General features: G+C 46.9%; 1 protein-coding gene and 1 pseudogene across 6 annotated transcripts in view; both read right to left on the bottom strand.

The window, feature by feature from the left end:
* Positions 1–15516, bottom strand: part of nectin1b (nectin cell adhesion molecule 1b) — a 501691-nt gene that overhangs the window by 424110 nt on the left and 62065 nt on the right. The gene's annotated exons all lie outside the window — the stretch shown is intronic.
* On the bottom strand, positions 6158–6331 carry LOC139276638 (U2 spliceosomal RNA; annotated as a pseudogene).

The following is a 15516-nucleotide window of genomic DNA, read 5'->3' as shown; positions in this document are numbered from 1 at the left end:
GAGTTCCAGAGCTTGGGGCCCAGGCAACAGAAGGCACGGCCACCAATGGGGGATGCTCAGGAGGGCAGAATTAGACAAGCACAGGCATCTGGGTAGGTGGGGCGTTGTGGGTCTGGAGGGGATTACACAGATAGGGAGGGGTGAGGCCATGGAGGGATTTGAAAAAAAGGATGAGAATTTTGAAATCGAGGCATTGCTTAACCGGGAGCCAATGTAGGTCAGTGAGCACAGGGTGATGGGCGAGCGAGACTTGGTGCGCTTTAGGACACGGTTCAGCGAGCACAGGGGGTGATGGGTGAGTGGGACTCGGTGCGAGTTAGGACACGGGGCACAGGGGGTGATGGGTGAGTGGGACTCGGTGCGAGTTAGGACACGGGGCACAGGGGGTGATGGGTGAGTGGGACTCGGTGTGAGTTAGGACACAGGGCACAGGGGGTGATGGGTGAGTGGGACTCGGTGTGAGTTAGGACACAGGGCACAGGACGTGATGGGTGAGCGGGACTCGGTGCGCTTTAGGACACGGGTCAGCGAGCACAGGTGGTGATGTGTGAGCGGGACTCGGTCCGAGTTAGGACATGGGACAGCGAGCACAGGAGGTGATGGGTGAGCGGAACTTGGTGCGAGTTAGGACACGGTTCAGTGAGCACGGGGGGGTGATGGGTGAGCTGGACACGGTGCAAGTTAGGACACGGGGATCAGGGGGTGATGGGTGAGTGGGACTCGGTGTGAGTTAGGACACAGGAGGTGATGGGTGAGCGGGACTCGGTGCGCGTTAGGACACGGGTCAGCGAGCACAGGTGGTGATGGGTGAGCGGGACTCGGAGAGAGTTAGGACACGGGGCAGCAGAGTTTTGGATCACCTCTGGGTAGAATGTGGGAGACCAACCAGGAGTGCATTGGAATAGTCAAGTCTAGAGGTAACTAAGGCATGGATGAGGGCTTCCGCAGCGGATGAGCTGAGGCTGGGTTGGAGATGGGCGATGTTTCAGAGGTGGAAATAGACGGTTTTAGATATGCTGCGGAAATGTGGTGGAAAGCTCATTTCATTCCTCATTTTTCATTTATGCCGCGCAGTATCTCCCTCTGCCTTTGAAAGCTCCCAGCACTTAGTCTGATTTAAGAGGTTCCCAACAGGGCAAAGTCGCGTGTCTTTTGGGGTCTCATTGGACTGGAATCTCGCCATATTTTGAAAGCTGAGGAGCAATACTGCAGAGGGTTGCAGAACCAACACACTGTATCCAGGTAGCAGTAGGTAGGAACCAACAAACGTCCATGGAGAGTTCCTGGAGCCACGCTCACCTAGCTTCTCGTGACCAGACATTGGGCAGGGCAGCTCTGACCCACCCCTACTGCTTTGTGGCTTTTGGTCGGTGGTGGGTCAAACCAGATCTTAAACAAAAAAGGAGGAAATAATCATTTTCCCAAATCTTATTCCCATTTCATCTTATCCACGATAAAAGCATCATTGATTGAGAAGGCAGCATTCAGGGCTCAGATTTACGGAGAGTGTTCCACCGCTACACTCCCTTTGTAAATGTGAAATAGGGAAGTTTGTGAAGATCTCACTGGGCGTCAACCATCATACACAGGCTCAGCTCATCCAGAAGCCGCTTGTTTTTCTACAGAGCTAATTGTGAATTATGTGGGAGAGGGGAAAGCGGCCGAGTCCCGCAACTGGAGCTCACAGAAAGCAAGGGTTCGATGGGCTGAATGGCCTCATTCTGTGCCATAACGACTCTATTAGGTAGAGCGCCTGCCAGCATAGTTACACCTCTATCAAACCTGTGCCTCTGTGCGATTTATGACCCTGCAAAAACCCAACTAACTGGCTTGCCTCGACAACTCTGAAATCAAGTACTGACTTGTGTTGCTTGATCCACAGCTGAGCCAGGAAGTAATGGTTTGTGTCGCAATCACAACCACCATCGCACATTCCCCTCAACCTAATGCGTGCTTCAACAAGCATGTCATCTTCCTCCATGTTTGAGGCACTGCATACAACGGAGGGTGTTCCATCCAGTATCCCTACCGGGGGTAGACTTCTACAGACAAGTACAGGAGTGTTTCAGGCTTCACTGTTGTTATTCTGTTCAGGTATTTAGACTGTGAGCGAATGTCCAGATGCAGCTCTGGAGTTCGTGAAACAGACAGACATGGGGTTTAAGTGGCAGCAACTATCACGGTGTAATTCATCATAACTGATAGCCTGCTGCTTTTCACTGATTTTGTAGAGGACTCTGGCACGGGCTGTGCCATTCTCAACACCTTGCATTTATATAACACCTTTAACATAGTAAAACTTCCCAAGACACTCCACAAGAGAGATGATACCAAGCCACACAAGGAGATATTAGGACAGGTAACTGTAATGTATATCCCTGTGCATATGCTCACAGGGGTAAGCGCGGGAGGGACTGGAGTGCATCATCACCCCTGGCAACCAAATTTTAATTTGATTATTAGTGTTTAAGGTTTAATTTGTTTTAATGCCGGGTTTTAATGCCCCCCCCCCCCTTTTAGCCAGGGGCACTTGTCAAATGTGTGTTTTTAGTGCCCTAAAAAAAAAAGGGCACTTGAAAAGTGTTTGGAGTGTCCCCCCCACCCCTCCCCCCACCTTTAATCAGGGGGCACTTGATTTAATTTGTTTTCTGCAAAAATAGTTGTAGAGCTGTTGAGTTGGGAGTGACTTAGCCAGTTACATGATGTTCACAAGACTCAATAAAACCCCAGCCACTTGGGTTCAGGTGATCCACAATGAGGCAGGCGGTTGTGAACTGGTAATGTATAGTGTGATTGTTAAACCATTGCTAATAAAGCAACGAGTTCTTAATAGCAACGTGTTGATATGAATTCTTAAGCAAAGAACGCATGAAACAAATACATTACAGTGACCAAAAGCTTGGTCAAGGAGGAGCGTCTTAAAGGAGGAGAGGGAAGCGGAGAGGTTCAAGGGGGGAATTCCAGAGCTTAGGGCCCAGGCACCTGAAGGCATGGCCGCTAATGGTGGAACAATGAAAATTGGGGATGCACAAGAGGCCAGAATTGGAGGAGCGCGGTGATCTCGGAGGGTTGTAGGACTGGAGGAGGTTACAGATATATGGAGGGGGCAAGGCCATGGAGGGATTTGAAAACAAGGAAGATAATTTTAAAATCTCAATAAGCTAGGTGCTCTCCACCAATGTTCCCTTTAAGCCATGTAGCTGGCTTTTAAATAGGAAAACCGTGCATGTGCGCTATTTTGAATGGGCTGCCAGAAAAATTACATAGAACCTGAACCAGTGGCTTTAGATGGCAGGGGAACAGAAGCTAGAGCTGGCTATTCTCTGTCGCCTGCTAAACAACGCTACATAACTCAACCTCTGGCTGATGGAAGCTTTAGATAAGGTCCTCACGTTGCCGGTGATGAGTAGAGTAGAGCTGAACTAAGCTTGTAGGAGAGTTACATTTCTACTAACAATTCGGCCTCTCTGCACTTTGCTGGCCTGATGTACTTCAATCTGGAGAACTCTGCATTACAATATGTGAATACAGATACTATCCACCTCCAAACAGCCACCGAAATATTTCAGCATGATTCCATCACTTATCCAATCCATTCTACTGCGGCAAGCTGATGAGAATAGAACTGGGCCAATAACAGCAAATCAAGAAAACAGCAAACCTTTCATGTTTTGTGAAATTATGGCTTAACCTGCTGAATCCACACGAATTCCAGTAATCCTTTACTGAATAAAAAGCCACTCCACTAAGTCCTACAGCCACTAAACCTCTGCTAAATAAACAGGATTTTCCTAACTTCTGAGACTAGATATTTTGTATGTTTGATATGCAAGTTAGAGAGAATTATTTCAAAAATCGAATACATATTAAGTGGTAGGTAAAATGGGTATAGGTGCCTTAAAACGCATTTGTTCATTTTAAAAAGGCATGGGAAGCTATCACAAAGAACCTCTGTAATGTCTCACACTCTCCTGCAGAAAGCAGTGTGTGTGGGGCTTCACATTAAAAGATAAAATATATTCCAACATTTACTGCATTGAATGAATCTGATATTTCATTAGAAATTGTCATATTAGACCGTCACAGAGGGAAATAGTCTAACACTGTGTACAACTTCCCAATAATGGCCTTTCAAATGCTTTATTCAAAGAATTGTTAATCCGCCTCTCAAAATCTCACTTAGCTCAGCAGGCAATTATGTCTCTGTATTGCGGGGGATGAATTATCCAACTCTATACCTCACGGGAACCAACAGTGTCCTGGCAGTATGGATTCTAAAAATCACAGCTTCGTATTGCTATATTCTCTTGTCTGCTCAAATCTATCACAATATAAATGTGCATTCTCAATGTCTGCACTGCTCCCAACACCTCACGTCATCCACTCAACGGTATTATCCAATTCCAGCACTAATTCTATCACAGGGATGCTCGAAGATAAAAAAAAACAGCTCCTTCCACTGGGGAGAGAAAGGGTCAGATTGGCTGTATGACATGCTGAGGTCCAGTGTCCACCAAGTCTTTGGGCTGGATTTTCCGGTCCTTTGCGTTCCGGGTTTCGCCCCAGAGTGGTGTGAAAGGCGGCGTTGAAGTCTCCTGTGCCCCGCCATGATCCTCCGGTCTGGTTTTGCGGCAGCTCTAAGCAGCACCGCCGGGAAGGGCTGTGCCACGCCTCTGGTTGTGACACCGGCAGTACTTTGGCCTTTTCCCTGATCTGTCCGCCCGGACGTGCGCCTGCAATGACTGCCTGGGAAATCAGTGCGGTCCAGCCATGCCGACGGTGGTGAGAAAGGTGAAGTACTCCCAAGGTAAGTGCGAGTGTTTGTTCTTTAAATTGTTTTAGCGATTTGTGTTATGGTGGTGTGGGCAATGTTTTGGGAATGTTTTGTGGTTTGTTTTAAGGTTTCCCCCTCTTGCCCCGTCCCCCCCAGGCCTCTCTCGAGCGCACATGGCCTGGCACTTTAGTTTGCAAGTTTCCCCACCTTGCGCCACGAAGGGTGTACAACGCCTCCCTTCGCGCCGCGCCTTGATGCAGGACCCAGTGCCCAAACTTACATACTAAAGCGCAAACTATTCCCGGCCGCTAACTTTTCCGCCCTGCACTGCCCCGAAAACAGAAAAGCCTAAAATCCAGCCCATAGTTTATAAAATAATCGCTGGTCTATGAGCAAACATTGAACAGCTCACTTATTCAATGGAGACGTGCAGCAGAGAGCACAGATGGGTTCTATGGGTTAACAAATCCAGTGCGCTCGGAAGGAATTATTCCGCATGGTGTGATGTTCAAAAGCTTGGATATTGCACAGGTGCAGCTGGCTGTTCTGATGAAGATGGAGGTTGTGTTGAAAGCGAAATAAATCAAACAACCTTCCAGCATTTTTTACAACAAAATGGTGGCTGTCACAATTTCAGGCAACTGGGCATAACTATAGGACCACAGTCGTGGACAGCACAGAAGCTGGTCATTTGGCCCATTGAATCTATGCTGGCTCTTTGCTTGAGAAAAGAAAACAGTTATCGCACTGCTTTGTACTTTCCTCTGCTTCAAATATATATCCCACTTTCCCTTAAAAGATGCAATGGTTTCTGCTATTCAAGCATTTCATGTGTCAACTACTCACTGCACCAAGACATTTCTCTTAAACTCTCCTCACTCTCAGTGACAACTTTAAATTGATAATCTTTCACCACTAATTCCCCAACCAGCGGAAATAATCTTTCCCTATTCACTATTCACTATTGAAACTCTTCATAATTTTAAACATCTTTATTAAATTGCTTATTTGGCCTGCTCTGAGAATGTTCCCAGTATCTCGTCTTTCCTGATAATTAGTGTCCTAAACCTAGACCCTGGTGAATCCATGCTGTACACTCCAAATGGTTTCAATGTCCTTTCTATAATGGGGTACCAGAAGTATTCTAGTCATTGTCAACTGTATAATTATCCCTTTAATCTTGCATTTGCCTCGTTAAGTATTCAATCTCGCAAGTCTTCCTGTTCATCCTTTCACTCTTCTGTGTCTTTCCATTGAGTGTTTAGCCTCCTACTCCTTGTTTTGTCCTGACCAATTATTTTTTTTTCATTCTTGTCAGATCAACTCCAGCGCCAAAGATCACTTTGCGCTACTACATTTGATCTTAGCCAAAAGGCCGAGAGGGGAAGCTGCACCGTTCCTGGAAACACCAGGTCGGTGCGTGGAGTGAATGGAGCAAGCCCCTGTTCCATCTCCCTGTTCCAAAAATCAATTTAATATTTGGTCCCCAGATAGGGGATATTAAACTGATAAGAACAGATACTACACTTGATCTTAGCCAAAAGGCCGAGAAGCGTTTGTCCTGACCAATTTTTTTTAAATTTTTTTTTTAAATTCGTAGCCAATCTTTCCAATTCTTTGTCAAATCACAAACGCCAGAGGTCACCTTGCACACATCAAGGATCACTCTGCGCCAATGCTCTTAGCCAAAAGGCCTAGAGCCACTGCACCGTTCCTGGAAGTACTGCAATACCAGGTTCGTGCCATGGAGGTGGATGGGTCAGGCCCCCCACACACCTCCGTGGAGGTGGATGGTCAAGCCACCCCACCCACTTTGTCCTGACCAAAATGCATTACCTCACAATTCTCCTAATTAACCTGCAACTGCCACCTATCTGCTCATTCCATTGATGTCTTCTTTCTCCTAAACCATTTTAAAGTCGTCCTAGTCCTAACACTCACACAAAACTTTAGCGGGGAGGTTGGCCCACAAGGTGTGCAATTTATTGACTATCCCCAACAGGGTGTTTAGGTTAAACAAGGGGATTTTAAACTCTTTGAAGATTATTTTGTGCTTCCAAAATGCAAATCTCCTTTTTGAAAATTAAAATGATTACTGTTTTAAAACTACTATTGAAAAAATTATTTCAAGATCAATTAGAAAGCTGCTCCTTTCCAGAGCTGCAATAACACTGCACTATTCAACCTAAATCCTTGCTCAAATGATTTTTAATACAGCAGTCAAAGACTAACGGGAACCTCAGAAGCAGGCTTGGTCACAGCATTTTCCCAAGTGGTGGCATAAAGTAAACTTCCCACATAAACACAGATCACAATTCTTTTGATGAAGAAATCCTATTCTAATCTCCGGAGGATCACTGAAAATTTCACATCTCACAATCATAAAGATCATTCAGCCACCAAGCTCATTTCTTCCATAGAATCCATGATTACCAAGCCCCATCATGGCATGTCGGACAACAACTTGCATTTATATAGCGCCTTTAAAGTAGCAAAACATCCCAAGGCATTTCACAGGAGCATTATAACACAAAACTTAAGGAGATATTAGAGCAGGTGACCAAAAGCTTGGTCAAAGAGGTAGGTTTTAAGGAGTGTCTTCAAGGAGGAAAGAGAGTTAGGTAGGCAGAGAGGTTTAGGTAGGGAATTCCAGAGCTTAGGAGCCTTGGCAACTGAAGGCATGGCCACCAATGGTTGAGCGATTATAATCAGGGATGCTCAAGAGGGTAGAATTAGAGGAGCGGGGGGGGGCTGTGAGGCTGGAGGAGATTACAGAGATAGGGAGGGGCGAGGCCATGGAGGGATTTGAAAACAAGGATGAGAATTTTTTTTTAAATCGAGGCGTTGCTTAACTTGGAGTCCATGTTGTCAGCGAGCACAGGGGTGATGGGTGAACGGGATTTAGTGCGAGTTAGGACACGGGCAGCCAAGGTTTAGATGACTTCAAGTTTACAGAGGGTAGAATGTGGGAGACCAGCCAGAAGTGCACTGCAATAGTCAAGTCTAGAGGTAACAAAGTCCTTCGATTTTACTTTAATCCACAACCCTAATATCGGCAACTGTACCACAAACTAATCTACAAGCTGAGATCAGTCAATCACTTCCTCAACCCTCCCCACCACCAGTTAGTTATCTGAGAACACAGGGTTAGGGATAATGACCAACAGTTGGCAAGTTGGTGTCAAAACATGAAACAACTATTGTAGAATTGATTAATTAGATGCAAGGACCGAACCTTCGTTTCCCATTGTCATCGGATCCACAGGCAGGAAGCCTCTTGTCATGCTGCCCAGTCACAATCAGACTTACACATTAAGCTCAACTGTGAATGGGACGAGAGGGTTGATGTGTCCGAACACAACACAGTTCAGAACAATGCTGTGATTGCCTTAATCCTTCGCAGTACAATGACTTCAATTTCAAAGCTCTTCATTCTCCAGGGTAGATGCGGATACTTGACGTGCAAATGGAGAACGAGAAACTCTGCAGTGTGCAACTGTGGTTGCCCAGAACAGACCACGGGAACACACGACTCGATGCCCCGATTCACCAATACGAAAGAGGCGTCACTGTGACACACTCCGCTACATCTGACGCAATCCGTTCTTGCTCGATATCTACATCAGCCAGATGAAGTAGTAGTGGTTGTAATTTCAAAGTAATTCTCAAGCACGTGCGCACTTAACCAACAAGACCATCAACAACAACAATAGCACCTTTAACGTAGTGCAATGTCCCAAGGCGCTTCACAAGAGTATTATGAGATTTAAAAAATTGACACCAAGCCACACAATTAGAAATTAGCGCAGGGGACCAAATATTTGGTCAAAGAGGTAGGTTTTAAGGAGCATCTTAAATGAGGAAAGAGCGGTAGAGGGCAGAAAAGTTTAGAGAGGGGGTTCCAGAGCTTGGGGCCTAGGCAACAGAAGACACGGCCATCGATGGTTGAGTGATTATAATCAGCGATGCTCAAGAGGCCAGATTTAGAGGAGCACAGACATTCCGGGAGGTTGTGCACAAAGGGGTCTGTATCGATTGGAAACTTTGCCCCCTCTCAGATGGACTGCAGTCCATCAGTTGTGAAAAAACCAGCAGCAAGATCTGAGACCCACAAGAAATGGCCCAGGATGAAGATCCTTCATTCCAGATGCACAAAAGGCCAGTGCCCTAAGCACACAACCTAAATGATAGTTCCTTTCAAAGAAGGAAACACAAGATGCCAGGTAAAACTTGGGCACTGTGATTTGCCAGGATAAGCTCGGGCAAAAGGAAGGGAAATTGGCAAACTCGGTGGCTCTATCAATACATCCCGATCTCCAACCTGCCGTGTGTTGGTAAACTCGCCAACTTTGCTACCATCCAGCAGGGGCATAACCATGCACAGCACACCTTTAGTTCTAACGAATTCTGTCAACCCTCTTATACCCAGAAATAACATCACACCGCTCTCTGAGATCAGTCGACACATCAAAAATACAAGTGCTGACGTAATGAGTGTCAAAACAAAGTGAAACCACACCTGGAGTACTGCGTACAGTTTTGATTCCTGAGAAGAAGGGGTTGTCTTATGAAGAAAGATTAAGCAGATTGGGTCTGTACTCATTGGAGTTTAGAAGAATGAAGGGTGATCTTATTAAAATATATAAGATACTGAGGGGGCTTGACAAGGTAGATGCAGAGAGGATGTTTCCCCTCATGGGGGAACCTAGAACTAGGGGACATAATTTAAGAATAAGGGGTTGGCCATTTCGAACTGAGATGAGAAGAAATTTCTTCCCTCAGAGGATGGTAAATCTGTGGAATTCTCTACCACAGAGAGTTGTGGAGGCTGGGTCATTGAATATATTTAAGGTGGAGATAGATAGATTTTTGAATGATAAGGGAGTCAAGGGTTATGGGGAGCGGGCAGGGAAGTGGAGCTGAGCCCAAGATCGGATCAGCCATGATCTTATTGAATGATGGAGCAGGCTCGAGGGGCCGAATGGCCGAGTCCTGCTCCTATTTCTTATGTTCTTATTGGGAAAGAAATAATGGTCAAGATCTTCCAATTCACCCCACGAATGGCAGAATCCACTTTGCCAAAATTGCAGAACCTTTGTTAATTTTTTCTCTCTATACATATTCGCTTTCCCGCCTCTTGCCCTGCTCTGTAGAAGACAACGACACTCTGCAAGTCATTGTTAGGAGCAGAAGTGCACAGAGAAAGCTCCCCAGGTAGACTCTGCAAGCTTACCCAGTGAGCAGCAGCAGAGTGCAGACGCGAGAGCCCAGATTTAACCCCAGCCGGTGCCGAGTTGCAGATCTCAGCCAAGGTGGTGGGTGGAGGATCCAAAAATAACCCGGGAAGTGGAGAGAAAGTAAGATTTGAACTCCTGATCACTCGGTGGTAACCCCTTCCAGAAACCCACCTGTGTGCATGCCAAGTGGGAACATGATGAAGCTAGGCAGTGATGTCCCTGTGGAGCTATATCCTGCACTGAGACTCAGATGAATAATGGAAGAAAGTGCCAGAGATGCATACTTCTCTGAGAGTCAATGTCTGCAGGTGGGAGAAAACTGAATTTCAGACAAAGGGGAGGTGAAATTACCATTGCACAGAAGAGTTGTTTTACGATCCATGCCATAAACTATATCCGAATTAAGATTGAAGGCATCACTCAATTTACCTGTAGTAAAATTGCAGCGATTCTATCCAGGTAGCTCCCATGTGGTCACACCTGTACTCAACACAGAGAGCTGGGCCATCTTCTCTCAGGCACATTTGCATCAGGAAAGGTTCAAGCTACACGGCGTAGAATCAAAATATTTATTGCTACAAATGATGAATAATTCAGGATAAAACCCGATTGATATTCATCCTGTGAAAACTCCTGTAATAGGATCACACCATTGATGTTCAGCCAAGAAAAGAGGGGATTCCTTCAACCCCACCCGTAACCCGACTGAAATCTCTCGAGGGATTCTCATTATAACACTCTCAGGCAGTCTGTGGAGCAGCCAGGAATTCAGCTTGTATCTGTCATCTGTGAAACTTGCGGCTTAAGATTACTCATTAATAATTGATCGAGTTTCTATCCCAAGCTCCCCTGGATGGATTACGTCACAGTCTCTCACTTTGTTTCTAGCCTGAGAAAGCTTCCCTCGAAGGTACTGCCCCACCCTCAACCAGGGCTCAATGCCTTTTGTTTTACTAAAGTGGCCTCAGGCATTTGCAAGGTTGTGTACTTTTAAAATTTCATCAAAGAATTCTTCAGATTAATTAGAATGAAAGGCATCATAATTACCACAAGGCATTGACCAAGACATGAGAATGGTCTGATATCAATTATTCATTTATTGCATTTATTTTTCATGAAAAGTATACAAAGACAGGTTTTTTTGATAACAATGTATGCAACACAAAGACAGAAATGACAATCTGTCCGCAAGATGTACTGCTTCTAATTGGGATCAATCCTTTGGGATGAGAGGATGCCGAGAAGTGATGCAATGGGAGGGGCAGCACACTGTTTACCTGTGCACACTGGGGTCTATCAGGCTGAAGACAATAGGCACTGAATAGAGGCAAACTATACTTGTCCCAGTCTATAACAAAGACGGGTTTGTTTTTGATCTTTTAGGTGGTTTAACAACAGGATACAATCGAAGGAAACTGCAACCAGTAAAGATTTCACAAATTTCACGAAGACAACTGCTGGGAACACACAGAAATTGCAGGAATTGTACTGAAGGCATCGACAGTCAGCTTACAGCCCGGGTTAAATCTTTATCTTCGCAGATTAGAGAGATGATAATTAAGGGGATGGGGGGTGGGGTCCTACTCAAGTACAGACCCCAGAATTAGAGCAAGTGCTTTGCTGTTAACGTTGCACGTCGCATTTCCAGTCGCTGGGCACCGCCTTACCCAACATCCCGGTCGAGGAATCCGTCTCTAAACCCGGACACTGGTGGCAGCGAGACAGCTTGGCAGCAATGGCAGGAGCTCTCGAGGCCCCGGGGTACATGGCCCACAACCCCCCGAGATGTCTGCGCTCCTCTAATTCTGCCCTCTTGAGCATCCCTGATTGTAATCTCTCCACCATTGGTGGCCGTGCCTTCAGCTGCCCGGGCCCCAAGCTCTGGAACTCCCTCCCTAAACCTCTCCGCCTCCCTAACTCTCTTTCCTCCTTCGAGGCGCTCCTTTAAACCTACATCTTTGACCAAGCTTTTGGTCACCTGCGCTAATTTCTGCTGAGGTGGCTCGGTGTCAAATTTTTATCGCACAATACTCTTGTGAAGCGCCTTGGGACGTTTCATTGCGTTAAAGGTGCTACATAAATACAGGTTGTTGTTGTTGATCCATGGTGCAGAAATCATTAAAGGACAAAAAAAGATGGTCAGCATTTATATCGACACATCAATGCAGCGATCGCACTCCCAACAAGGTGCGAACAGCTGGCTGAAGCTGCTTGAACTGCCCAAAATAGCCACCGTGCTGAATATGTTATAAGTGACACTTCTGAAATTGATGCCTATGTCAGTGGGCAGCACCCGCCTCTGAGTCAGAAGGTTGTGGGTTCAAGTCCCACTCCAGACACTTGAGCATAAAAGTCTAGGCTGACACTCCAATACAGTGTGCTGCACTGTCGGAGGGGCAGTACTGAGGGAGCGCCGCACTGTCGGAGGAGTAGTACTGAGGGAGCGCGTACTGTCGGAGGAGTAGTACTGAGGGAGCGCGCACTGTCGGAGTAGTACTGAGGGAGCGCCGCACTGTCGGAGGGGTAGTACTGAGGGAGCGACGCACTGTCGGAGGAGTAGTACTGAGGGAGCGCGCACTGTCGGAGGAGTAGTACTGAGGGAGCGCCGCACTGTCGGAGGGGTAGTACTGAGGGAGCGCTGCACTGTCGGAGGGGTAGTACTGAGGGAGCGACGCACTGTCGGAGGAGTAGTACTGAGGGAGCGCGCACTGTCGGAGGAGTAGTACTGAGGGAGCGCCGCACTGTCGGAGGGGTAGTACTGAGGGAGCGCTGCACTGTCGGAGGGGCAGTACTGAGGGAGCGCCGCACTGTCGGAGGGGCAGTACTGAGGGAGTGCCGCACTGTCGGAGGGGTAGTACTGAGGGAGCGCCGCACTGTCGGAGGGGCGGTACTGAGGGAGCGACGCACTGTCGGAGGAGTAGTACTGAGGGAGCGCGCACTGTCGGAGGAGTAGTACTGAGGGAGCGCCGCACTGTCGGAGGTGCCGTCTCTCGGATGATACGTTAAACCGACGCCCCGTATGCTCTCTCAAGCAGACGTAAAAGATCCCACGGCACTATTTCAAAGAAGAGCAGGGGAGTTATCCCTGGTGTCCTGGGTCCAATATTTATCCTTCAATCAACACAACAACAAAAACAGATTATCTGGTCATTATCACATTGCTGTGTGTGGGAGTTTGCTTGTGCGCAAATTGACTGCCGCGTTTCCTACATTACAACAGTGACTGCGCCCTAAAGCGCTTTGTGACGTCGGGTGGTCGTGAAGGGCGCTATATAAATGCAAGTCTTCCTTCTTATGGTATTGACATATGGTTAGCGCCATTTGCCAGATACAGATGGCTTCCCATGATAAGCATGGGCAGTGTAGGACTGCATAGAAAATACTAAATAGCTTAGAAAGATAAATTGTGAACATTACTTTAAAATGTGGCAGATTGGTAGGACTCGTAAACATTTACGATGAGCGAGCTTAGATCAGGTATCAGGAGGAGCCCAGCCAGACAAACAACAATTTAACGTTGCAATACTCAGCCAGGCCATGTAGCAGAGATTCAGTGGTTAAGAGTATTCTATCCGCTGTTGAATGCAAGGCTGATACGTGTTGGACTGCTGGGGTTAAGGCAACTCTGGGAGGACACCTTGGGATGCTTTACTCTGTTTGAGGCGCTATATAAATGCAAGTTTGTTGTTGTTTGGTGAATAGTTCAGACTTCCTGCACATTGAAAAAGGTGAAAGGTGAACTTTGTTTGGACGTCTGCTTATGCAAGGAGAGAGCTTCAGATGCCGACACTCTCCAGGGCAAAAGCAGAGTGTGAAAGGTTGCTGATAAACTTTGATGGTTTTCCAGCGATACAGCTTGCTGAGACGACGCGAACATGAAGGTGTGGCCAAGCTATCAGCTATTGCTAAGCTGCCACTCGGGAAACTGCCAGTGCAATCGCTGCTCCAGGACACGTGAAACTTTCTCCACCAATACTTTCGCTGTGTATTTTCACTTGCAAAAGCTGGTTCAGCAATCCCAGCTAAAATGCCGCTGTGACCACAAGGCCCAAGTGTGTGGTGTGGCGGCAGAGTGATGAACGGGCTTGTGAATATTGTTTCAGCATGCTGTCTGCACAGTTTCACCCTTCCACAGGGGCTGATGATGGGGACCCTTCATAGAACACTGGGAGCATGCCATCCTTAAAGGGCTAATCATAATAAAAAGGGACCTGACCACTTAAAGGCAAGATAAAATTACAGGGCTATGGGGAACGAGCAGGGGAAGTGAGCCTAATGGACAGAATCTTTCAAAGAGCTGGCACAGGCACGGTGGGCTGAATGACCTCCTCCTGGTACTAAGATTCTAAGACTACACTAAATAAAATGGCAGGGTAAGACTACCCAACAGCACCAGGTAAATGGGCCAACGTTCAATGCCACAAAGTTATGCTATTAAAGCTCACCATGCTAGCAGCTATCTGCTCACTGGAAGACGTGTCACGAGCTAACACCTCAACCGTGAAATGTTTCATTTGAGGCATTTCCAAAACAAGGCGACCAGTAAAACAAATTAGTGTACAAAAACTTCAGAAAAATTAAATACGACACACTATACTAAACTGCACTGCAAACATTTCAAAAACCACAAAAAGACACCAAACAAACTCATATATTGATGGAGTCCTCCGTACTCCCACTCCAAATAGACACACAAGGGAAAATCCTGCTGAATTGTGCAAGGTGATCTCTTAAAATATTTCTGATTCAAATATAGGGCTCGCAATGAAGGCAAGAGAGCATGCAGAGATCAAGCACAGGCAGTGGAAGGAGCGTGCGGCAAACCAGACTCCCCACCCACCCTTTCCTTCAACCACTGTCTGTCCCACCTGTGACAGAGACTGTAATTCCCGTATTGGACTGTTCAGTCACCTGAGAACTCACTTTTAGAGTGGAAGCAAGTCTTCCTCGATTTCGAGGGACTTGATGAGTGCAGCAAATGGACACAGGCATTTTAGCTCACCAAAAGTAGACAGCACTTCATTGCAATCTAGAACAATGCATACTTCAGTCATTCCCAACATCGGGGCACCTGCTAGCCTGACACACAGGACAGGTGCTTTGGTCCACTCGTGTCTTTTATTTTTGTTGTATCACAGCCGCAGGACATCGCTGCAGGAGTTCCTCAGGGCAGTGTCCTGGGCCCAACCATCTTCAGCTGCTTCATCAATGGCCTTCCCTCCAGCAATCGGTCAGAAGTGGGGATATTCGCTGATGACTGCACAGTGTTCAGTGCCATCTCGGCCCATCTTGTGGCGTGAGGTTTTTTTTTAAGATCGTGAAAATTTGACTTGTGCTGGACATAACTTTTGTTTGAAATTCCTTGATCTTTTGCGCTGGTTTGGCTGACGTCCGGTGAATTCAGCGCCCCGAGCGGAAACTCTAATGACCCAGAAATTCGGGCCTCCCAGGTCCGTACGGAATGTGTACGGACCCGGGACGGCATCGCAAAGCTGGTTTTCAGCA

This window comes from Pristiophorus japonicus, chromosome 11 (genome assembly GCF_044704955.1).
Source record: "Pristiophorus japonicus isolate sPriJap1 chromosome 11, sPriJap1.hap1, whole genome shotgun sequence".
Lineage (NCBI taxonomy): Eukaryota > Metazoa > Chordata > Chondrichthyes > Pristiophoridae > Pristiophorus > Pristiophorus japonicus.
The sequence above is the reverse complement of the archived record's forward strand: the minus strand, read 5'-3'. Positions and strand labels throughout refer to the sequence as shown.